General features: G+C 34.4%; 1 long non-coding RNA gene across 1 annotated transcript; it reads right to left on the reverse strand.

Moving 5' to 3' along the window:
• Positions 1-1,154: 1,154 nt before the first annotated feature.
• Positions 1,155-8,682, reverse strand: LOC145566642 (uncharacterized). Its single transcript, XR_014095470.1, has 3 exons — positions 8,539-8,682; positions 7,792-7,893; positions 1,155-1,306 (listed from the first exon to the last, which is right to left on the reverse strand). It is a non-coding gene; the product is annotated as an uncharacterized LOC145566642 (long non-coding RNA).
• Between the last annotated feature and the right edge of the window lie 18,493 nt (positions 8,683-27,175).

Genomic DNA, 27,175 nt, shown 5'->3' on the forward strand with positions numbered 1-27,175 from the left:
AATGACTGAGTAGACAATACAAAACTGTTGTATTTGCGTCACTTGTTTGTTTAATGAGTGACGCAAATGAGGTGAATTTTTTTTTTTAATTATAATATAATAATTGCCTTGTATATGTTTGTAGTACCTGTTTTCCTAGGTATAAAGTAATATTCTAACGCTAATATAATTGAAATTAAAATGCAATATTATTGAATAGTGCAAATGTAAATTTCGGCAGAGTCTCCTTTGTAATTTGGCCTACCCATAAAATTGGGAATGACGGCATTATATTAACAACCTGTCCAATAATTTACATCTCAATATCATAGACATTATACTCATCATCCCAACACCAATTAACCAAATTACTTCATTTCAAGCCTATAATCCAAAACAAGAGTCAAACATGCGCTAAGTGGTAAATCTAAAGTTCAACATTACATATAAAATACTCTGCCCAAATATCTCGGATCTCATTTATCTCCTCCTCGGTGTACGGTATAGTTCTTGAAAAATCCTATCAACACAACAAATATACAAGAGGAAAGTTTTAATTCAAGATTGTAGCTAACATCAAATTGTATTTATCAAACAAAAATGAAATATTTGACAACTCATACCTGAATAAGATCTTCACTGCTATGGTGATGTTCAAGTATTTCGTACATATAACGCATGAAGTAGTAGCCACACTCACGTCCACCCAATTGTTGAGGACACTACATGTAATATATTTGTAAGTTGAATTAAATTGCTATACTTCAATTATTAAGAAACTAAAATTTAGGGTCAGAAATTAAGGTAACCTGTCCCAAATGCCATGTCAATTTACTTCCCCTAGATTGTCCACTTAATGCCTTAAAACTTCGAAAAGCAATACACATTTGAAACAAATAACATATATATTACCCTTACACACATAAAATCATGACATTAATAACAAACTAGACTTACTTTGTCATTGCAAACTTAATTGCTAAATTTCGCTTCTACCTCAAAGAATCAAAGATGATGACTTCACGCTTAGCCATGCATAAGACCAAAAGAACCTAATGATTCCTACATAATAAATTAGACACACATTTGTAAAAGAGTAAAATAATATCAACAATTTGCAAAGTTCAAATAAATACAAGTTCAAAGTTTATACTTTTCATGGTATGGGCATAAGATGAACTGCTTAGATTTTTGTTTTTCCATCACATGTGTCATGTATAGTAGGATACGATCAGCATCACTATGCAAATAGGTTTCTGAAATCATTTCCGGACACATGAATCCAATGGAAGCCACTTCCTCCGTATCGAGTAAGTCACTCAAGGCCCTACATATATATCATGTAATAACATTATAAATGGTAATATATAAGTATATGGGAAGAGTGAAATTTGAATAACTTACATCATAAAAACTTGCAAAACTGAAATATTCAGCCAAGCTCCTGTGAGAAGTTGATTGACATCTTCACGTTTGATAATGATGTCCTTACTGTCTTCATAACTAAAGGTCCAAGCATCAGCCTTAACCTTAATAGTTTCACCTTCGGGTAATGAAGATAAAAAACTATTCAAAGACCCACACTTCTGAGACAAGTTTTCCAAAGCATAATCCATAAGAAAAACTTTTTTTGGATTGGTGTTGGACTCTTTTGTTTCGCAACCACTTTCAACTACTTTCATTTTGTCTTGCATGTTTTCTTTGGCCGCTTTGTTGTTACCATTGTTCTTATTTGATATGAATTCCTAATCAATAGTAAAGCAAATCTATTCAACAATTTGCTATATTTTGTATGGCAAACTATATGTAAATTGTTACAAAAATAATTTACCTTGTCATGCATGAGTGAAACCAAGTATTTCGGCCATTGGGTAAATGTACCATGAGCATGCTTAAGTTTCTTGATGACTGAAGAAGGAACTGGAACCGAGAATTCTTTGAACTCGTCAAAAAAATCATCAACACTTACCCTCACGTGATCCGGAAGGAGGTTACTATGATGATCAAGGATTAACTCCGGATGATATGTACCTTCAGCTACAATGACTTTCTCAGAGTCATTTTTCAACAATGATAGCCGACAAGGAACCGGTTCCTTATAAAGATAGAAAAAAATCATAATTAAAAAATATAGAAAACTGAGTTACAAAGTTAAAAGTATGTCGCAGTCATAAATCATTAAAAAAAAAAAGATACAAAATATAAAATAACAAAGTGTTGGATACCTGTATGTTTGCAAATGGATCATCACCCACTGATTGGCAACTACTAGGATTTCGCTGAGTCGTCCGGCCTATGTTATTCATTTCTATCATTTCAGTTGGAATTTGAATACCAATCTTTTTAGCAAATAACATAAACTTCTCTTGAACCATGGAATCCATTTTAGAATCCATCTCCTGCATAGTCTCCTCTCGTACCCTCCGGGCTACTCTTGCCTCTAATTCTTCCAGCTCATCATCTCCGAATTCCCTACCCCGTCGGCCACTACGCCTCTCTCCGGATCCCCATACAGCTTTAATGCCAATTCCACTGCCAAATGCTATTGCCCGACCATTACGATCTTTTTTCCCAAGGGCACGAGATAAGATATCATCATGCCTATTAGGAACAAAGTTTCCTTCAGCTTGTTGCTTTCTCCAATTATCCTACACAATGACTTCAAGTTAGAAAACTTTGGTTGCAATACATAAACTTAACAAAATATATTCAAAATTGAAATAAAGACTTATTACATATACTTATTATATACTTACAATGGATTCTTTCACCTCTCTTGTTTTCTCATCCGGCAAATAAGGATTTCCCTTATCACCTTCTATTGATCTTGCTAGAAGCCAAGCATATGTCCTATCCGGCAAACTAGACACAACCGAAGAACAAGATGAAGTACTGGATGCTGAAGATGTCGTGGGAATATACCCTTTTCTACGCCATACAATATTCATCACCATATGATTTGGCTCCTAAATGGTGAGGGTATTCGTTGAAAGACTGGCTTTGTCTTGCCTTCTCACTGATTTCCTATTTTCACGAGCATAAATGAAGATTAGTACATAAGAATCCGTTAACAAAGTATTAATAACCCGCATGATCATTGATATTAATACACACAAACCTTAAAATCATCTGTAGTATGCTCCTCCACAAATGTTTTCCACATATCCTCAGATATGAAATCATAGAGTACATACGGCATTCTTTTCTCCTTCGGCATATTTCTGGTACATGTGATCCAACCACTGACCAATTTTGTTTTGAAATCTCTCCAAGTTTTATCACAAGTGCGTAGGACCTTTTTTTTCTTGTCTTCATCTTCTTCGATTTGAAACTCTCTCTACGCAAAAACTTAAAAAAATAAAAAAAGTTAGTAAATAATTTCATCATATTCAAATAAATTGTTTTCATCATATTCAAATAATGTCAAAATGATCATATAATAGTATAACATTTAACATATAATAGTGAATATTACCTTAACATCTTCCCACAAAGTGTCTTTTATTCCTTGTGGAACTTGATTCCAATCTTTATACAATATAGACACCTTTGCACGACTTATTTCACCAACATGAATTTTGTATGCTTTTGCCCACTTTCCAATGGGTCGACACAATTCATCCCATTCAAGCACTCTAGGAACCCCAGGCATGGATTTTAGGCCCTTTGAAGGACCTCTTGGCTTTTTTTTCTTCTTCTGAGAGTCGGTTGTTTGTAGCTCTGATTGTGATTGATTGTGTGGCTCATCTTCCTCACTTTGCAAAGACATGGAACGATTATGCAAATCCTCATCCTCCATTATTACTTACCTGAAAAAAAAAGACAAAAATAAATTAAGACATCGATTTATATCATTTTTAAATTATAAACTTGAACAAATAACAATAATAAGCAATTTATGCAATTACTAACACATATTGGAAAAAAAAAATCATAGAATTCATACCTCCTTCATTCTTCTCTTTTGCGACATAAAATCCTTCATTATGATCTTTTCGTTTCAACGTTGTGTCAAAATCATCGACTATTGGAGGGATGCTCCAAACGGAAGGTGGTGACTCATTAAATTGCTCATCATATTCTTCCTCGTCCACCACATCTTCAATGCCAAGTATCCTTCTTTTACCTTCTAAAACAACTGACCACTTACAATCAGCTGGGTCAGCCATGTAAAAAACTTGTTTTGCTTGTGAAGCTAATATAAATGGATCAGCTAGATGCCCTCGTCGACCAAGATTTACAAGGGTCAAGTTCCCTTGTTCATCTTTTTTTACACCACGGCTACTATCAGCCCACTTACATCGAAATAGAGGAATCTTGAAATCAACATAATCCAGCTCTATTATTTCTTCAATGATTCCATAATAAAATTTCTTCTTATCCACAAGTGTTTTATTATGTGCACTAACATACTCAGATGACAAACCTACTACTTTAACACCACTGTTTTGCATTGTTGACTTGTCATCTTGTCGGCTAGTGTAAAAAGAATACCCATTGATGTCGTATCCCTCATATGACATGACTTGACATTTAGCACCATATGCCAACCATCTCAATGTGTCAGATATATCGTTAGGTGTGGTGGATAGTTGGGACATCACTCGTTCCTTGAACCATGTAACGAATGAACAATTATGCTCCTTTATCAGCTGAAGATCACTTTTGGAAGGATATTTATTTTTAAGAAAAAGCATGTGCTCGTCCAAGTAAGGATGAACCTCACTAAGATTTTGCAACACAAAAAGCTCGGCCTTATTTTTCATTTCAAATCCCATGGATATCCTTTTCCTGCCAATAGTACCTTGACCTCCAAGCCTCCCATCGTGTTGAGACTTTGGCAACCCAATTTTCTGTGAACGTGCAAGATATTGAGCAACCCATGCTGCCACTTCCTCAGCAACTGTTCGTTGTACAATACTAGCTTCAGGTTTGGCCGGATTCATGACTTTTCCCTTTAAGTCACCCATTTCTCGTTCAAAAGGATACATATATCTCATACACACTGGTCCACAAAGTTTAATTTCACGTACAAGATGAATAACCAAATGAGGCATCACGTCAAAAAAAGATGGGGGAAAATACATTTCAAATCGACACATTGTCTCAAGTATATCTGCTTGCAAGTCATCTAAAATACTTGGATTTATGACCTTGCTACAGATAGTGTTAAAAAAGACACATAATCTTGTAATTGTATACCTCACTTGAGGTGGAAAAATTCCTCGAATGGCAACTGGTAATAATTGTTGCATCAAGACATGACAATCATGAGATTTCATGCCACCCAATTTCAAGTCAGACATTGACACAAGTCTACGAAAATTAGAAGAAAATCCAGCCGGGACCTTTAAACCATGCAATGACTCACAGAAGCTAGTTTTTTCCTTTTTAGACAAGGTAAAGCAAGCTGGGGGAAGATACCAGCGTTTTCCTCGAGATTCGGGTGCCAACTCTGAACGACCCATAGCAGCCATGTCTTTTCTTACTTTAACTCCATCCTTTGTCTTTCCTGGCATGTTTAATAAAGTTCCCACAATGGCATCACATATATTTTTCTCAATATGCATTACATCTAGACAATGTCTAACTTCCAAATGTCTCCAATATGGAAGAGACCATAGCTCAGACTTCTTCTTGTAACCCCCAGTTGATTTGCTTTTGTAAGGCTTACCAAACTCATTCTCAATGTCTTTGACCCGCTGATAAACCTCACTTGCACGTAAAGGGCCACGAGCTTCTCTCAACTCCACTTTTCCATTAAAAGACCCCTTATTGAATCGAAAAAGGTGGTCTTCTGGAAGATGTCTTCGATTATCCATGTATACATACTTGCCACAATTGTCTAGGCGCAATGCCTCCAAATCATCTTCACAAATGGGGCAAGGAGTTCTTCCCTTCACAGTGTACCCCGACAAATTCCCATAAGCTGGGAAGTCATTTATCGTACAAAAAATCATGGCACGTAAAGTGAAATTGGTTTTACTATATGCATCAAACATTTGGACACCTTCATTCCACAACAATTTCAAATCTTCAATGAGAGGCGCTAGATACACATTAATGTCATTTCCAGGTTGTTTAGGCCCAGATATTAGAAGGGACAACATAATGTATCTAGACTTCATGCATAACCAAGGAGGCAAATTGTAGATAGTTAGAAGAACCGGCCAGGTGCTATATTGGGTACTTAGTGTCCCAAATGGGTTCATTCCATCTGTACTAAGACCAAGCCTAAGATTTCGATCTTCTTCACCAAAGTCCTTGAACTTTCGATCAATGTTCCTCCATTGCGGGGAATCAGCAGGATGCCTCATTAACCCATCTTTCTTCCTCCCATCAGCATGCCACCTCAATAATTTTGCAGTTTTTTCATCCGAGAAGAGTCTCCTAAATCTCGGTATAATTGGAAGATACCATAATACCTTAGCCGGAGACCCTTTCTTACACATCTCACCAGTATCATTCATCTTGTAACGAGAAACTCCACACCTTGGACACTCATGCAAATCAGCATACTCATTTCGATACAACACAGTCATTGGGACAAGCATGTATCTTCTCATACTCCATACCCAAGGGGCACATAAGTTTCTTGGCCTCATAGGTGGAGTTTGGAAGTTCATTCCCGTCGGGAAACATTTCTACTAAGGCTTCTAACAACTGCGTAAAACCCTTGTCAGTCCAACAATTGCTCGCCTTTAAGTTGAATAACTTCATAATAGCACCAAGTTTAGTGAACTTTGTACAACTAGGATATAACGGGGTTTCAGCAGCTCTCAAAATACTATCATATGTCTGGGGACACTCTATGAAATGGTCTTCAACATCTTGCATCATTTCATCTATCCTGTCCTTCTCCACTTCACTCTCACTTTCAACACCAATATCATCAGCTGTATCGATATCCTCACCTTGGGGGTCATTATCATCATCACAATGATTCTCATCTTCCCTTGGACAATAACTAGAACTTGCCTCAATATATATGCTCTCACCATGCCATGTCCACCTCGTGTAGTTTTCTTTAAACCCACGACGAATTAGATGATCTTTAATATCAACTATATCACGATATCCCCTCGAATTATTACAGTCATAACAAGGACAAAGAATATTCTTTGATTTATTCTCTGTTTGGTGTTTTAAGGCAACAGTGCTAAACTCTTCAATTCCTCGTAAAAAACTTGTACAATTTCGTTTACCATACATCCAACTTCGATCCATTTTCAACCACTGAATAACAAAATTAATTTTAAGATAATGTGTATATTTTGTAACATATATAGCTCCTTAACCATAAACAAGAATATAAGGCATCAAACATTTTCATTCAAAGTTTATATCATGTAAATGCAACTCCGGATGATCCAATAAGGTCCTTATCACTCCAACCTAACCCATTCTTGAATGTCCTATCTCACTAATAACTACTTGTAAAGTTTGGTTCTAAAGAAAATCCGGCAGCATTTCCCTATAGTTCTCCAAGCACACAATGTAGATAATCGGCTATCAACATATGTACCCAGAGAACAATCGGGAAATAGTGAGCCATGATCTTCTTAGATCCAAAACAATTCAAGTAGTTATCACCTAAATGAGATAGAACATTCAAGAACAGTCCCAAACCGGGGACTATTCAAGACTTACTCCTAATGAGTAAGCCCTGAACGGGTATCTAAGTCAATGATGCAAGTATTATTGCAATTCCAATCAATTATATCACAATTAAAAATCTCATACAATTCACAATCATTATACCAACCAGAACAAATAAGTTAATATTGCAAAGAATGGTTCAGATATATATACCACAAGTGAAGACAATCTCGTATGCGTACTACCGCCTTAATCGTTTGTCCACAACCAGAACCTCGAGCAACTTGTGGAATTCACTTCCGCATAATTAAGAATCTGCCATAAAAAATTACATATATTAAACCAACATAGTTGATTCAACTTAATCTACCATGTGACATAAAAGTTGTTATTCGGCATTGATTCTATTCTTTAATCCTCTTTTTGTTTTCTTTTCTGATCAAATTTGACTTTATTACATATCTTTATAAGTAAAGGTGGGGGTGCATAACTGCATATGTAATAGTCAGGTGTGACGGGGTTCAAGCAAAGAGCAGGAATCTTAGTGGATCATAATTTTCACCAAAACCTTACCTAATTAATTAATCATACTAATAATTTTCTTCATAAAATCAGATCAAGCAACCCATTCCTAAGAGGTATTCACAATATTTGACTCACGTGACGCCATGTGAGTCCTTAGGAGCAATTTTTTAATTAATGGCAGATCTACTGGTACCGTACTCACCCCCTTTCCTTTATATCTTATTGTTTATAGTGGACAGGAATACATACAACATATACTATATATGATGATCACAGAAAGTGACCAAACCAAAAGGGACAGTCCAAATATTAAGTATCTTTGTCCCTGTGATTATGATAATCACTTTGTCTGACCACGTATTTGCGTGTGTGCTCGTGATCCTAAATCTCATAGAACAAGAGCGAGCACGAGAGAAATAGAGTTCAGGACATTACTGAAAGTGCCTAAGTAGAGGTACTTGTTCTCATAAACGCACCCAATTCGTGCTTCCCATCGCCCATTATGATGATGCCTACAAAAAAATTAAATGATAAAAAATAATTTTAATAAGACATTCAAAGAATCATAGATGTCAACCAGTAGTATATTGCAAAACAGCAACTGTAAAATTCTACAGACTAAATGCAAACAAATTTGCAGAACAAATGGAGCACTAACAATTATCCATAGTAAAAGAACACAATCTATTAAATTACTTTAGTTTGAAGTTTGAAACTTCAAAGAAACCATGGTATTTCAAAAAAAAAAAAAAAAAAAGCCCCAAAAAACTTTTACCGCAAATTGTATCCAGGCTTTGAACAGTGCAATAGTATTTCACTGGGTGGAAGAACAGATCGCATAAAAGCGGGCTTTGCAGGTGAACAACTATGTCAAGTTGACTGCACTCCTACGCCAATAACATGAAGTAATAATAAGCTCCTTACTTAACTAAACTACGTAGAGAAAGTAAAAGACAATTTCCTACACGCCAGAGAAAAACTAAGGCTGAGTACATAACCTGTGAGGCTGTGATACCTTCACAAGTATCCGCCTACTTCTAAAGGTCAAAGACCCAAAGAGAAAAAGTTCAATATTTGCTCCATAATTATACCGTACATAATATTGAAAAGATCCCAGATGATTAAGCCTAGCATTCCAATTACAATATCACTTCTCTATTAGGACATAAGCTAGAGGCCTGGCTTATCATGCAACGCCTTCTCGGTTTTTTAGTTTTTAAAAGTTACTACTGGCTTAAATTGCAAAGTTAACAATTTATTCATGCGTTATTGACTATGCTATTCAGGCTTGGGTATGCCGGTATGGTACATATCCGTTTTCAGGGACTATGCAATATGCTCAAATGACTATGCTATTCTACAGACTGTTCAAAGATGCAAACAAGCAACCAGTAAAATATTGCAAAACAGCCATATAAATTCAATGACTATGCAATATGCTCAGATGAAAATTGACTTCAAAAATTCAATGACTGAAATTCACAAGTATGCAATATGCTCAAATGAAAATTCAATGACTGAAAATTATAAAAATTCAATTAAATCTGCCATATAAATTATAATTAGTGAACTAACACTAAACCTGAAATTAAACTAAGTCATTGTTCAAGTTAAATGCTACATTCTATCTACGATGAAAAGATTGAACATAAATAGAAGCAATCTTACCATAGGTGAAATTGATTTCTAAAATTCAACAATGTCGAGCCGAAATCGATTTTTGGGGGCGAAATTAAGCGATTTTTCCACTCGAAAATTCAAAAATTCAACATTGCTGTAATTTGCTTGAACTTCCTCGGGTTTTTGGGGGCGAAATTAAACGATTTTTCCACTCGAAAATATCAGATATTGCTCGAATTTTTTCAGCAGGATTTTTAATTGAATTTTTTGGGGTTTCTAGGGTTCGAATTCGTATGGAATTGAGTACATTTTTTGCTCGAAATGGGGGATTTTTGCTCGAAAATAATCAATTTTTCTAGGGTTTAAGGGTTCGAATTAATTAGGGTTTTTGGTCTAAATTTTTGCTCGAAATTGCTCGGATTTGCTGCCGATTATGGGTGTTGAACTTGATTGCGATTTTGGATGTTGAATTTGCTGGGGAATTGCAGTTTTTTGGGCGAATTTGTTGGATTGAAGGGTCGAAATTAAGCAACTCTGTTTAGTGAATTAGTGAAAGTGAAAAGCTAAGGTCAAAAAAGCGCAGAATGGGTAACCTAAAGTGCAACAGAGTTATTTGCGTCACTTTATAATAAAAATGCGACGCAAATAACAAAATCTGAAATGCTGAAAATTTGTTATTTGCGTCGCTCATTTATTAAAAGAGTGACGCAATTTATTCACTGCCTTATTTGCGTCGCTTGTCAGTAAATGAGTGACGCAAATAATAAACTTATTTGCGTCGCTTTAATAAATAAGAGCGACGCAAATGATAGAAAGCTAACATACATTTGTTTTTTGCGTCGCTTCTTTAATAACAAGCGACGCAAATAACTTTAAAGTATGGTAAAAATACACATTTGCTTCGTTCTTTAGAATGAGTGACGCAAATATGGCGACGCAAATGAGCTTTTTTCTACTAGTGTGGTGTAACTGTGTGAATGTGAATATGAATGCATTTTTATTACGGCCGCACCTCGATGTAAGGTTTCCTACGTATCCGTTAGGAATCAGGCCAAACGTAGCTCTAGCCGAACCTCGCACAAGTGTGTATACCTCAAAAAAGGTCTTTTTAAGGGTTGTAACGTGGTTAGGCTAAAGGTTTAAAGAAGAAGGGGATAAAGGCTCAAGACCCTAGATAAGCCCCCAAGGTGTGCAACCTTGCTTTTGAATATTTGTATTTTTATGCTTGAGGTTTTCTACTCTTTTTTTAGCTCTTTCTTTTGTTTTCGCATTTATTTCATTTTTATAAGTGTGGGCAATCTCGATCATGCGATCTATCACTCACTTGGCATTCATGTTTCTCGAGCACTCGATAAGAGACGCAATCTGAGACGTGTTCATATCGAAGATATTTTCATATCAAAGACATTGGAACACTTGCCCTTTTGTACACTTTTATTTATTTTTTTGCTTTTGCTTATTTTTACTATTTTTTGAATTTCTGAAATCACTCAGGCTTTGTTCTTTGAAAATTGCATAAGTTGCACACCATCTCATCCCAAGGTTAGATAGATGTAGGTTGAAAAAAGAAAGGTCTATCGTTAGACGAGGCTCAAAGTGGTTAATGAAGAAAGGATTTGTAAATTAGAAAGGCGAAAGGAGATATGATGTGGCTACAAGGGGTGCCTCAAATCATTGGTATACCTTGTGCTTAATTTGACATGGATTTTTTTTTCTTTTTTTATTTTTTTATTATATTTGATGCAATATAATGAAATGATCATATATAAGGAAATAAATTCTCATTTTATTAAAAAGGGAAAAGAAAAGAAAAACTACAAAAATAATCTAAAGGAAAAGAAAAGGTGCATATGCTAGACTTATTGGGGAAAGGAAAAAATGAAAAATAAATAGAAAAAGAGGTCATGAAATCTTGTCATTGAAGTTCGCCTCTTGTCTTGTGTTGTTTGCTCCGACATCATCCAGTCTTCTCGCTAGCTAGAGGCGATGGGATCTTATTTGCCTCTATGAGATCTTGAATGAGGTTTTGAAACCTGTAGCATTCATCAGTAGTATGACCGCGCCCTCGATGGTACTTGCAATAGGAGTTTGGATTCCATCTCGAAGATCGATTTTCTAGTGTTGGATCCTCGGTAGGACCAATAGGTTTGATTAATCCTCGATCATAGAGACGATCGAAAGCAGCATCGTAGGTCATTCCAATGGGTGTGAACTCTCGCCTGGGTTTCCTTTTAGATCCTTGATTATCAATGGCTAAGACACCATTATGTTCAAAGGTACTAACATTATTACTAGAGTGGGCGTTTTCGGAAGAAGAAGGATTGTCGTTCTTCTTTCCTTTCCAGCCAACGTCGTTACTATTGTTAGTAGCTTTTTGCTTTGCGAGGTCGTCTTCGATTTCAATTCTGATGTCATAAACGGCCTTGAAAGTATTCAAGTTGTGTTGATATTTTAAGTGCTTTGAATACTTTTCTTGGAGATTCTTGATAAACATCCTCACAAACTCCTTTTCGGTGGGGACCTCAATCATCTTGGCGGAAGTTTCCCTCCATTTATTAAAGAAAGAAGTAAAGCCTTCATTCTCTTTTTGTCTTAGCATCTCAAGTTGTCTATGGTCGGTTTCAACTTGGATATTGCACTTGTACCTATCAACAAAAGCGTTCACTATCGATTCCCAGGTAGAGGTTTTCTCCTTGTCAAGGGAGAATAACCATTGTTGGCAAACGGTTTCAAGAGATAATGGGAACAGAGAGGGGAAAACCTTCTTATCAATACCCTTAATGCTCATTATAGTTTCAAAAGCTCTTAGATGGAAGTAAGGGTTATCTGTTGCCTTGAATTTAGGGATGTCAGTGGCGTTGAACTTATGCGGAAGAAGTTCCTTGTCCAGCGAGACCCCTTGTGAACTCATGCCCTGAAATTTATAGTCACTAGATAGCTTGCTTAGACTCTCTTTCATGAGATCCATCTGTTGTTGCTTCACGGGATCATCGACCTTAAGTGTGAGGAGCTTCAGTGTTTCAGTCATGGTAACCAATTGGTTCCTAAGCTCATTGACTTCTTCTTGAGTTGCCATTATCTTTTTAGCCTTCCTCTTTTGACGAATCGGTTTATCAAAAAGCTAGACCTGAATAAAGAGGTTGTCCTTGATTAATCGCCCTTCTCTCCTCGACCAAGTACTGTGGAAAAGGAAATTGGGGATATTTATTGTTAATTATTTGACTCAAACTTTATTCAACATGCAATGGATGGAGGAAGTGAAGAAAAATTGAAATAGAATGTGAAAGAAGATTTAGATGGAGGGATATGAAGAATTAGGAATAGAATTTACTCCCCAACTCAAATGACGGAAAAGACCGACTCATGCATGAACCTAAGACATGGCCATGGTGATGTATACTCAAAGTGTGTGCTAAGACTAGTGAGTGTAGGTGACATGTTAAGACTCGTGTCATGACCATGTGGCTAGACTATGTAACTAGACTCAAGCAAAGACTAAGTTAAGACTTCACGTATATGCATTAAACTGGACAGACTGTGGTATTTTAGTCATAACTTTTGATCTGCGACTCTGATTGGGATGAAATCAACGCTAAATTAAAGAAAAAACTCGGGGCTACAGATCCATAGGTTTTACAACTCGTAGTTCTTTCTAGAACTCCAGCTATGACAAAAACAAGTTGACGTTTGTGCAGTATACGGGAATAAAAATCCGGGTTGACTTAAAGGAACTATGACTCGATTTTATGTTGATTTATTAGCTCAAATTAATTAATTAATTAATTAAACAAAGCCCTTTATTCATTAATCAGTTTATTTAGTATTAACACAAGTCAAACAAACGGTTAGGAAAAACACATAGAGTATGCACAACAAATAATGCACAATTAGAGTCAAAAGAGGGTCCATGGTTAATTGTCCGGATGCACCGCGCGGAAGCCTAACCGTGAAGGGTTGGCGCGAGTGGATGGGACACCGCAAGTTTTAGAAAAAACTCGCTTCCATGGTTTGGTGAATTCAACATCTCGGATGTACCCTTTGTTGCACGGAGCGTTCAATCGGGTAGATGGAGCATGAATTCCCAGAGGGTTATGTCTATATGTAGAACACATATGGGTTTCAGAAAAGTGAGAAAAAATGCAATCAGGAAGTAAGATCGAGCAAACAATACAAAAAACCGGTCGAAATTAGAACGCATATTTCTGGCTCGGTATTGGGGGAAATTGGCGCCAGCAAACAGAGACTGGCGCTAGCTTTTAACTATAGCGCCTGGCGCCAATACTGGCGTATGGCGCTACGACTAAAATGCTGGCGCCAAACTCTGGCCCCTGACGCTACTTCCCACATGCCTCAGCAGCTTTCTGTGCTCGATAAAATTTTCCAGTTTGGCACGGTTTTATTTCAGTCATAGTTGTGAAAGATATTTCTCAAATTTCCTACGTGTAAAATCCTATGTTTTTAACTCATTACGGATGGTCTTTCCAATGAGATCTTTTTTATGCATATGACAATAATGTTAATCAAAGTTACGCACATGAAATACTTAGAACTTTTCGAGTCTCATCCACTCATTCTAAATCATTGCCGAAACAAATTCAGGAATTAAAATAGAAATCCTCCCCAGTGGAGTCGCCAAAAACTGTAGGGAATAAATTTCAAGTCTTAATCCCACTAGCTTAGCTTGAACCCCACTGTGATCATACACTAAAGTACGGTGGCGTCCAAAAGGGAAGAAGATAGAGCAAAAGAGTCGCCAACAAGTTTTTTAGGAACTTGTAAACCGTTCACGAGGTGAAGGTTACACCCCTTAACGATCCAAGAGATCGTCAACTCCATAAGGTCATGAACCAAATAAGGGTTCGGGGATGAAGGTACAAATCCAACCTAAAATAGATTGAACCCGCCCTAATAATAGGTCTTTACTTTATTGTGATTGTATTCATGTGCGCTTTTTAATTAACATGCAATCAATAGATTAACCCTAAACCTGTTTATCTATGTTGGTTGAATATTAATGCACAAATAAACTATGATTGGTGATCACTTGAATTATAATCACATTAACCCTAAACAAGATTATTAAATATCTTATTAAGCGTGATTACAAGTACCAATTCCCTTTAACATGCAATAAAAGGTGTGATCAAGCAATAAATAAATATAATCAAGCAACATAATAATAATCAATATCATGAATAATAATAATAATATCATCATAAATAAAATAATCATCATCAAAATAATAATAATAATAATCATAATCATAATCATTATAACAATTTTAATCATAATCATGTTCATGTTAATATTAAAGCATAATAATAATAGCAAGATCCTAGGCATGATACTAACAAGATTAATAACAAACCCTAGCATGTCACTAAGCAATAAAAATCAAATATTAAACCCTAACATGATACTAAAAATAATAAATATTAGGAAGAATAGGAATCATCGTAACAATCATATTTAATATTAAAATTACCCTAGACATGATACTAGGAATATCATAACAACAATGTAAACATGATTTCTACATCATAATAATTAAAACCATAAAATTACTTACTTTGATGCTTCGTACCTCTTTCTAATAACAAAATACACACGTTAGTAATTTCAAGGAAAATAATAAACAAACAATTAAATTAAATAATTGAAAGAGAGATTTGAGACCAAACCCTCAGAAATTAAACCTTTCACGTCTAGAGCGAAGGCAACTTCGAATATGGCTAGGTGTTTCTAGATCTTGCGAATGCGGAATTTTGTATTTGAGAAAAGGCTAGTTTAGAAAAGAGAGAGAGAATAATCAAGAAAATCTAGAAAAGAGTTGGTGAATTGAAATAAGAATTGATGAAATCTGGTTATCGAAAACGGAGTTTTAATACGTTATTTATAGAGAAAATCAACCAAAAAGATAATATTAACAAAATAGAGTCTGGCGCACGCAAAATGAGGTTGGCGCCAGGCATTCGCCATTGGCGCCAGGCGCCAATGGCTAGCACCAGGCGCCAATGGCTGGCGCCAGGCCTAGTTCCAGGCGCTAATGCCTGGAGTCAGGCGCCAAGCCCGTTTTTAACGCGTTTTTGTTTTTATCATATCTTTTGTTCCGGAATTCCAAATCAGGCATATAATATGTCGTTGGAAATCTCTTAAAGTCTACTTTCCAACCCAATTAGAATCAGATTAAAATTTTTTGTAGATAAAAATATATGGCCAAAATAGTTGAAGGGTGTCAGTTTTGGATAAAGTTTCATGTCTCATTCATATCTTTTTCATTATAACTCGGATTTAATATTATAATATATCATTGGAAAGATAATTTCAAGATCTATCCAACCATATAAAATTTGGATAAATATTATGAGGCACAAAAATAAAATCTGAATATATTCCACTTCGTACAAAACAAGGATTCTTAAAAGGAGTAGTTTTATTCAATTTCAAACTCTTTAAAACATAATTATCAATCCTAACTCCATTAGGATTTAAAAGAACCTTCTAGAGTATTCTAAAAGACTATAATAAATTCTAATAGCTTTAGGAATGATAATTAATAATAGGCCCTCCTCTAGATTATTGGGCCGCATATAAAAACCAAATCGGGCCCAGTTTAGTATTTTGGCCATAACTTCCTCATTATTCATCGGAATTGGGCTTATAATATATCGTTGGAAAGTTTTTTTCAAACCCCATCCAACTAAATTTTTATTGGACTCATATCATGGACCAATCAAACTGTATTGGCTGTTTTCTTAAAATAAGTTTTCAAAAACAGAGAGAAGAGAAAAGAAATAAAAAACTATCCGCAACACTAGACTTTCCACACTTTCACTTCATTCGATTATGATTCGACGCGAAAGGTACTCATCACTGGGTTTGGTTTTGTGGAGACACAAATGGGTGTCTACATAATCCCTCGTATTTTTAAATATTTTATAAATGAAATTTTATTTTATTTATAATATTTTTTTGTATTTTTTCGAGATTCAATTTTTAAAGTTTCAAATTATTTTCGGGTTGATAACCGATTTTATTACAAAGAACTTTTTATAAACCTTCCTTCTATAATTTATGTCCAATAAACAAAGCTTAGGGCTTGTTCTCTTCCGTTGAAATTCAGTTCAGTTGAGTTTAGCTCTTAATTTACGTCTAATGATATTGCTAATGATATAAAGCCAAATTTTATTCTTTTAAGCTCTTATTACAACGACAACAACAACAACAACAACAACAACAACAACAACAACAACAACAACAACAACAACAACAACAACAACAACAACAACAACAATAATAATAATAACAATAATAATAATATTAACAATAATAATAATAATAATCAATAAGTAATAAATAATAATAATAATAATAATCATCATCAATAATAATAATAATAATAATAATAATAATAATAATAATAATAATAATAATAATAATAATAATAATAATAATAATAATAATAATAATAATAATAACAATAATATTTGAAATAATAATACTAATAATAATAATCAATAAATAATAATAATAATCATCATCAATAATTAATAATAATAATAATAATAATAATATTAATAATATCTACATTTGTATATACACATATGTATAGTAATAAATATCAATAAATAATCAAAGATCACTAATCCGTAGTTAAAAATCACTAATTAATAAGTTCAGTTCAATTCAGTTCAGTTCAGTTCAGCTCAGTTCAACTCAGTTCAGTTCAGTTCAGCTCTTAATTTACGTCTTATGATATTGCTAATGATATAAAGCCAAATTTCATTCTTTTAAGCTCTTATTACAACGACAACAACAACAACAACAACAACAACAACAACAACAACAACAACAACAACAACAACAACAACAACAACAACAACAACAATAATAATAATAATAATAATAATAATAATAATAATAATAATAATAACAATAATAATAATAATAATAATAATAATAATCAATAAGTAATAAATAATAATAATAATAATCATCAATAAATAATAATAATAATAATAATAATAATAATAATAATAATAATAATAATAACAACAATAATAATTGAAATAATAATACTAATAATAATAATCAATAAATAATAGTAATAATCATCATCAATAATTAATAATAATAATAATATTAATAATATGTACATTTGTATATACACATATGTATAATAATAAATAATCAATAAATAATCAAATATCACTAATCCGTAGTTAAAAATCACTAATTAATAAGTTCAGTTCAGTTCAGTTCAGTTCAGTTCAGCTCAGTTCAGTTCAGTTCAGTTCAGTTCAGTTCACTTCACTTCACTTCACTTCAGTTCAGCTGAGTTCAGTCAATCGGAACAGGCCCTTAGTCCATTTTTATTCCTTAATTGGCCCATTGTTTTTATGAGGCTCAATATTCCTATTTACCCTACAACTCTCTCTCCTATAAATACTCCATAAATCCCCAAAATTTTTCCCACACAAAAGGTTAGTTGTTTTCTTTTCCCTTTATTTTATTTATTTCCTTTTTCCTTTATTTATTTATTTCCTTTTTCCTTTATTTATTTATTTTTTTTTTCTTTATTTTCTTTCTTCTCTTTTCCTCCTCCTTATAACGTGAGAAAGATGTTGTCCCCACCTGCCGGCCGGACCCACCGCCTGGTCGACGGCGCCTGCCACCGCAACCACCTTTTCCCCTTCTTCCTCCCTTGTTTAATCTACTTTGTACAAATTTTAATGTATTAGTTTTGGGTTTTGATTTTATAGTATAAAGTTTATATTTTTAGTATCAAATTCATGTTTTTGATAGTTTAAACTTATAATTTCATATTATAATTGTTGTTATAATTTTCAGATTTTATAATTTTAAAACCTAGGGTTTCTATTTATTTCTATTGATTAATTAAGCATAAAAACATGTTTTAAAGGAAGTTTTAAGATATTTTAATCTAATTTGTATTACTGGAAATTTGGTTAAGTATTAATTTATTGTTGTTGGTTGTTTTCTAGGAAGTGATTATTCCTTAGGAGACTTTTAAGTGATTGAAAGTGGCACAAAGGATTGTTTATACGAGGAACGTACATGTCTACTTCGTTGTAAGTAGTATCATGTTTAGGTACCAAAAGGAATGAATTTAGTTTCATGTTTAGGGAACTCTTGGATGAAAATTGTTTGATTATACATTCAATTAATTCATGTACTTATGTTTATGAGACATGTTTTGGTAAATTGATTATGTTTGTATGGAATTATGGATACAAGCATGTTGAATTATATTGGATTAATTGTTTGTATAGAATGTCGATACAAGCATATTTTTATTGGATTGGTTTATTAACCATGTTTGGATTATTAAAGGATTGGAATTGAATGGTTTAAGTGGAATGAATTTATTAATTATTCCACAAGGTTGTTATTTATTTATTACTCAATCATGACTTGTTAGTATGTTGAGTAAAGGTGGATTAAGCCGAAATGGCTAGGTGAGTTGATTATGTTCAACAATTTTGGATAATTTGGAAGTTTCATGGAATTAAAGGTCAATTTGTAATGTGATCACCATTGTCCTAAATAAGATTAAAAGTGAATTGATGTATGATTTTTATGTATGGTCTACTTGATTGAGTCGGCTATTAATTAAATTTGTAATCACGTATAGTGAAACATAGATGAGCAATAAAACTCTGGAAAGTGTGCACTTCTAGAGTATTGACAATTATGGGTTGGGGTACACAGTGGTAGCCCGTGGCTTTCCGAGGCTTGTTTGGTCAACATGTCCTCTTCTCTTTTAGTATTTATATTTTTATTTTATAATGAAAGTTAGATGGGATCCTAGACTAACTTTGTGAGAATGGAGTCGCGCTCATTCTTGCACCGTGCTAAACTTTTATTTTAAATGGTCATTTGGGACCAAAATGATTTGGTGGGTTGGACAACCTCGTCTATTGCTTACTCCAAATTAAATTAATTAAATTAAATATAAAGAGTCAAGTGTTGGAATTGGTTAGAAAGTATGTTGAGTTAATAGAATTGTTTAAGTGTGGAGTCTTGGTGAATGAATTCGTGTTGTATGTTTATTTATTTTGATTAATTGAACATGCTAGGTTTTGTGTGTTGTAGCTTGTATGAACTCAGCTTTGCTGATTGCGTGCTTTTGTGTGTGTTTTCTTTTGGTCATGGCCTTCGCCTTTCAATGACCCTGTGATGATCCAATTATTACACTTGTATTATTGGGGAGCAGTATTGCACAGTTTAGCTTGATGATGTGAAGTTTGGGGATTTGACATACGCATTGTCAAGGGATTGGTGTGATTGAGAGTATTCGTTCTTTGTGTTGAACTTATTTATGTTTTCCTATTTCAGTTATGTTTTGGGATTTTGAATACTGGTTTGGTTTAATAAGGGCCTTTATGGTTCCAATTTATAAGCTTTGACTTATTGGTTTTCTAAATTATATTATTTTAAGATTGAAGTTGGATTTTCGCTAAAAATACTTTGATAAAGCCTTAACGTTTTAACACGTGGCGGTAACATGCCAATGGTTCTCCTCTTTTTTTATTTAAAGTAAGTGGTTTAGAAAAGGGAGAATTATTGGGGTGTTATATTACTTATATGCAAATACATTGTTGAAATTAAGCAATACAAGCACTAAGTCTAAACAGAGGAAATCATCACCTGCAGTCAAGTTATAATACCAAAAAAACAAGAATTGAGCCGAGTTCAAGTCAATATCAAGTTAACATCTACGTCAAATATGATGGGAGCAAAGGACTCTGATGTTGTAACTTGTACACATTAGATAAATTGAAACACGATCTCTAAACAAGAAATGACCAAAATGAATTTGTGATGCATATACACATCTAACCATAACAAAAGATCCAATTCAAACATCAACAATTCAATACTCCAATACCTTTAAACTAACTCCTATGGTTGAATACCCCGATACCTCTAAACGAACTCCAAATTATTTAAAGTAAATCTCTATAGATAGATTGAATACTTTATTAAATCGAAAATTTACTAACACACAAATTCAACCATTTATGATATTCTTTAATCATAATTACACAAATATTAGTCATTACTCATAATTTTAATCACATTATAACTCAAGATTCAATTAATTAGTCCCATAAAAACCATATTCACTTGATTTATAATTTAATTAACTTTATGAACATCATCAACTCTCAGCATTTAATTTATAAATCAAGACAAGTACAACAAGCACACAATAGTGCAGAAGCACAATACCACACTACAACATCAGCAACAAGTGGTCAGCAGCAGTAGCAGCACAAAGGCAGGAAGACAGGGGTAAAGGAAAACTTTTGTATACACCCGGTTTTCAGTAATTTACTGTACATCGGGTACACTTTTGTCAGATTTAATGTCACTTTTGTCAAATTTATCAATGAAGCATAAATAACTCATATATATATATATATATATATATATATATATATATATATATATATATATATATATATATATATATATATATATATATATATATATATATATATATATATATATATATATATATATATCAGGGTAACTTTTATGCGTTTTAGTGTAACTTTTGCGTATTTTATTGTCACTTTATAACGGATGTTCAGTAATTACTGAACATTCGTTTTATTTAAAAGTTTGTGAGGGGTAAAATAGCAGGGTACCAGTAAAGGGAAATGTCAGGGAAGACCGGAAAAGGAACTTGAAAATAACTTGAAGCAACAAGATAACGACATGTAGTAGCAAACAAATAAATTTAAAATAAAATGTTAAATGAACATCTTACTTAGGAGCGATATGTCGTTTCATTAAAGAGGAACTTATAAATTTCTTCAATGGAGAAAGAACCCTAATTTGTGGTCGGTGGTGGTTCCATGTTCTTCTGGCCAATGGAGCTTCTTCTATACGCTTTTAAACTCAAATACTCCACGAGTAGACTCGAGAAGAAGCTCAACCTTTTGGAAATCTACTGTCATAATCTCAAATCTAGGTTTGAGATTTTCATCAAACCCAAACTCAGATCCAAATCCAAAGCCTAATTCGCTTCTCAAGCCCGAATTCTTCATAAAACTTCACCAATAACCCTAACGACCATTATCTCATCGTCAAGAATTCCCTCATTGCATTTGTCGATTCTCGATCTAGCAGAGAATTGAATTTCTCTTCTCTCGGCTAAAATTATTGGGGTCAAGTTGTTTGACAAGATTGAACCGTAGCTGAAAGCCTGCAAGGAGGGAGAATAATAGGGTAGACGAATGAGGAGCTAAGGATATTCAAATACGTAGTACTTGGTTGAATTATTAGGGTTTCTTAAAGGGGTTTTGAAATTAAGGAAAAATATAGGAGGGAAATTAAACCATTCAACGCGCCCACTTATTGTTTTCATATTTTGACTGGCTGTGGCATTAGACCACTCTAATACAGTGATCTGAATACTATTGCAACGATTATGAATAGGAGCGTTGCAGTAGCGTGCAGCCGTTGTATTAGAAGATGCTATTGCAACGGCTATGAGGTAGCCGTCACATTAGATGTAGCTATTGCCACGGCATTGAATCTGACTGTTGCATTAGCTCTATTTCATGCGTTGCATTTGATTAAAAATATAGTAGTGAGATTACTTAATAATTACTCCAACAATTTTTAATAGATAATTACAAAAATAATATCAATAAATAATGCAATTATTATAGTGATAATGAGTAATTTTTAAGTTCCTTTTTAAAATAGTTGTTCCACTTTTACTTTTCATATTTACCATCACCCTTCTACTTTGATCCTTATTATCTTTAATTTTTGTAAATAATAAATATTTTCAAAGTAATCTTGAAACAAATCTCACAAGACCTAACTATTTTTCCCGTCAAAAAAATATCTAAGTATATTTTCATTATGTGTAATTAGTAAATGATGGTCAATGAAAAATAGAGTCAAAAGCTAAAATGGAACAAGTAATTAAATATGGAAAATTATATAATCATAAAAGTAATAATAACTGATGTATGGTAATTAAATCTAATGATCATTAATTTAATTATTAAAATAATTAAACATACATATTTAGTGGTATAACATGTCATTAATTTACTTAGTTACAATCAATTTACAAAAAAAAATGTACCATATATGTTTGTTCACTAATCTCTCTCTCACACGCATGCACGCTCGCGCACTCACATACATACAAAAAAAAAGCAACAACAATATACTTCCTCCGTTCTTTTTTTATTGCACCATGAGGAATTTCACGCTTGCCAATGCATTACTTTAGCTGTTAATATCTTCTATTATACTTTTGTAAAAATTACAAAAATTTGATATTTGTAAAGAAGATTTCGAGACGAATCTAACTAGATCCCTCATGATTATATTTTGCACTTCTAGAAAACAGGCAAATAATGACGGAAATTTTCCGTCGAAAATATCTCGTTTTCCGTCGGAAAATGATGAGTGTCATTTATGGCACTCATTTGGTTCATTTTAGGGTGAATTTCATGTTATTCTATAGCTCTTTTACTTAGCTTTTCCTTGATTTTACTCTTTATTTCTTTTAGTTTGCATTTTCTTAGTTGGCTTTCTTTCTTTATGCATTTCTTGATTTATTTTGTTATTTTCTCTTTTATTTGCTTGTTTTCCTTTATTTTTCAGGTTAAGGTCGCTATCCAAGTTTCCCGAGGCCTCTTCCCAAGTTTAGTATTGATTAGGATGCCTAGTGGTCTCCATTTTAAGCTCAAGCATGGAGAAATGCAAGTTCCTAAAGACCTTGAGCTGTGCATTCAAGCCGTGGGGGCATAATTTCTAGTCTTGAACCCGCAAACATGGAGTTTAGAAACTGCAAGGTTTCGTGTTTATCAAGAGCATTAAGTGGAGCACACGAGGAGCATCGGAATGATAGGGAAGATGGCTTCCCTGTTCCCAGGTGCGGGCGCGCGCGACTATGGCTCGGTCGCGCCTCTCTCGGGAGCGGGCGCGGGCGCACCTGTTCAGGTCCCTATTCCGTACCCAGATTTGCGCGGCCGCTCTCTCTCTTGTAGTTGGCCGTGCCTGTTCGGGTTTATTTGGGGACGATCTAACTAATTTCTCAAAAGTTAGTTTTACTATATATAGATTTTCTTTCTATTTTTAGAGAGAGTTCAATTTTTCAGAAATTAGAATAGAATTAGGTTAGATTTTTAGAGAGAAAAACTCTAGTTTGTAGAGAGAGAAGTTCTTGATTGATGATTGAAGATTGATGATTCCAAGTGTTTTTCTCCATTTGAATTGAAGCAAGTTTGTAAGGATTTCTTCACTTTAATGCAATCTTTGTTTTGATCTCAATTTCTTTGTTAATTGTTCAAGTTGATTGATTTTTGAATTGGTATATTTTTTATTAATATGATGATGATGAATTTGTTGTTTAGTTTATTTTTGATAATGACTTCCATGAATAGTGAGTAGCTGTCTTTCTAGGGAATTGGTGAAGCATATATGAGTAATTGATTTATGCTAATTGGGGGAAATTGATGGAGTTAATGTTGTGATTAAATTGGTTGATTGATTAAGTGCATGTGTGTGTTTAATTTAGGAGTGATCAACCTAAGTTTCTCATACTAGATTGCATTGTAGGTTCATATTGATACGGAAAATTGATTGTGGCTTACATTTGTCGATTGAGTAGGTTTGCAAGTTTCCTAGCTAGAGTCCCTCGTAGCTGGCGCTAGTTTGACCTTTAGGAGATTAGCCTACTATATTCTCTTGATTGCTTAATCGATTTTCCCTCGCAACACTTGACTTATCATCTCCAATCCCAATTAGTTGAATTAATTACGAGTGTATGTGGATCCATACCCTAGTGCTTGTTAAATTTGATTTCATTTTATTGTTTGATTGTTTTGAATACACACACCTCACTTTATTGCTTCGAAATAGCTTAGCTTTAACTTTAGCATTAATTTCCCATTCCTAGTGGTTCGACCCTCGACTTACTCTATGCGTTGTGTAGGGGTATATTGAGAGATTATAAATTTTGTTTTGACCAAGGGTAGATTAGTTTTCAACACCCGTTTCCGACGGAAATTCCGTCGAAACTGGTTGTCGGAAAACTTTTTGTAGGAAAATGGGCCTTTTCCGACGGAATTTCCGTCGGAACCACTATTCCGACGGAATTTTCGACGGAATTTCCGACGGAATTCAGTCCGCCGAAAGTTATTTTCAGACCAAAAATAGTCCGTCGGAAATGTACGACGGATTGTATTCCGCCGAAAATTTCCGACGGAAATTCCGTCGGTAAATGCTTTTAAAAAAACAAAAACAAATGCCTACCCCCACCAGCAGCCACCACCCCACGGCACTCGTTATTACCACCCCATCCCACCTAACCCGTACCTTCACCCACTACCCAACACACCAAAACCTCCACCAGAACCCACCTAACCAAACCAGACCCCCCTAACCTTACCCCCTCAGCACCAGCCACCACCCAACCCACCTAACCCGTACCACCATCAATACCAAACCAAAACCCACAAACCAAACCAGAACCCCTAACCCTAAACCACTACTAGAAAAAGACCACCATCAGCAAAACGACCACCACCACAAACGTCATCCACCACCGAACACAAAACAAGACCCACCTAACCCAAACGACCATCACCACCGAAAATCCCCACAACCCCTAACTTAAACGACCCACCACCACCGAAATTCCCCACAACCCCTAACTTAAACGACCCACCACCACCGAAAATTCCCACAACCCAGATCCACCGAAAACCCAACTTTAACCCAGATCTATCAACCACCACCCCAAATTTCTAAAAAAAATCCGAAAAAAAAATATTAAAATTAAGGAAAAAAAAAGATACATACCTTATTTTGACCACACAAAACCACGAATTCGGGTTTTTAAGGCCAAATTCGAACATGAAAACTCTAGTTTTCATGATCGAATTTGACTTAAAAACCCACCGTTGATGTTAAGGGTGTTGATGTTTTTGTTCACGTCGGTGTTCTTGTGGCGGCGGTGGAACGAGAAAGAGAAGGGGAAAAGAGAAAAAAGGAGTGAGAAGGAGAACGAACGGGGAATAAAACGAGAAGGGGAGAACGAAGAAGAAGAAAAGAAGGAGAAGGGGGAACGAAGAAGGAACAGGGGAAAAGAGAAGGAGCAGGAAGAGGAAAAAGGACAGAGAAGGAGAGAAGATGAGAGAGAAAGAGAGGCCGAAATAAGAAAAGGGGGAAGGTCGGGCTTCATTTTAGGGTTTAAATGGGGAATAAAACCATTTTAATTTTTTTTAAAAAATTTTCCGACGGAAAATTTCGTCGGAAATTTCCATATAGTCCGTCGGAAAGCACATTTACTCCGACGGAATTTATTTCCGTCGGAAATTTCCGACGGATTTTAAAAATTCGTCGGAAATTTTGCTTTTTCTGACGGAATTTCGGGTCCGTCGTAACCAATCTGTCGGAATTTGCCTGTTTTCTATTAGTGTTTCCTAATGGATAAATCACAAATGATGATCAAAGAATATTAAGTGAATAGTGTAAAAGTTCTAATGGTGCAATAAAATAAAAACGGAGGAAGTATACAAATGTTTAATCAACCTAGCAAAGTTATATTGAACGTCAAGTAACTAATTTTCAAATATGGCTAATGTCTTCATTTTTTCATGTGGTTTTGTTTGGAATCACTTTAATGTACCTGTTGACGCCAAAATTTTGTTAATGATTAGGTGTTAGATATATGTAAATAAGGAGATAATATCAAAACTTATAAGATATTATCTTCACGATCTCGTAGGATATTTGATAGATATCTTGTTTACTACTCTATGACACTCTATATATAGAGGGTCCTTTTAGGGTTTAATTAGGCTCAGATGGAATAAGTTACAAAGACTCCATCTCCTCCCTACTACCAAATATTATAGGTTCATTGTATGGAATAAGCCTACAAGGCCCCATACTACAAACAAATATCAAACCCTAGCTCTTTAGAGAGAGGAATCAAGAGGCCTACGAGAGTTGTAACCCACAAATTATCAATGAAATAATTGTTCCCATATGTTTTTCTACCTCTTTAATTATATATTGCAGGTTTGAATTTTTGTGGTTTACAAATTGGCACGCACGGTGGGACAATTTTCGCTCTTCTTCTCCACTCTTTAAGTATCAAAATTCGTAGAAATAATGGGGGCATGTCAAATTTGCTTTCAAATTCTACAAGAAAATTTCGAGACCAAGTTGCATCCGTTGTCAAATCTCCACAACAGGTCTCGAGGGGCATTTGTTGACACCGAAATTTTGTTAATTATTAGGTGTCATATATATGTAAATAAGGAGATAATATCAAAAATATAAGATATTATCTTCACGATCTCGTAGAATATTTGATAGATATCTTGTTTACTACTCTATGACACTCTATATAAAGAGGGTTGTTTCTAGGGTGTAATTAGGC

Source organism: Chenopodium album, chromosome 1, assembly GCF_948465745.1.
Source record: "Chenopodium album chromosome 1, dcCheAlbu1.1, whole genome shotgun sequence".
NCBI classification, from domain to species: domain Eukaryota; kingdom Viridiplantae; phylum Streptophyta; class Magnoliopsida; order Caryophyllales; family Amaranthaceae; genus Chenopodium; species Chenopodium album.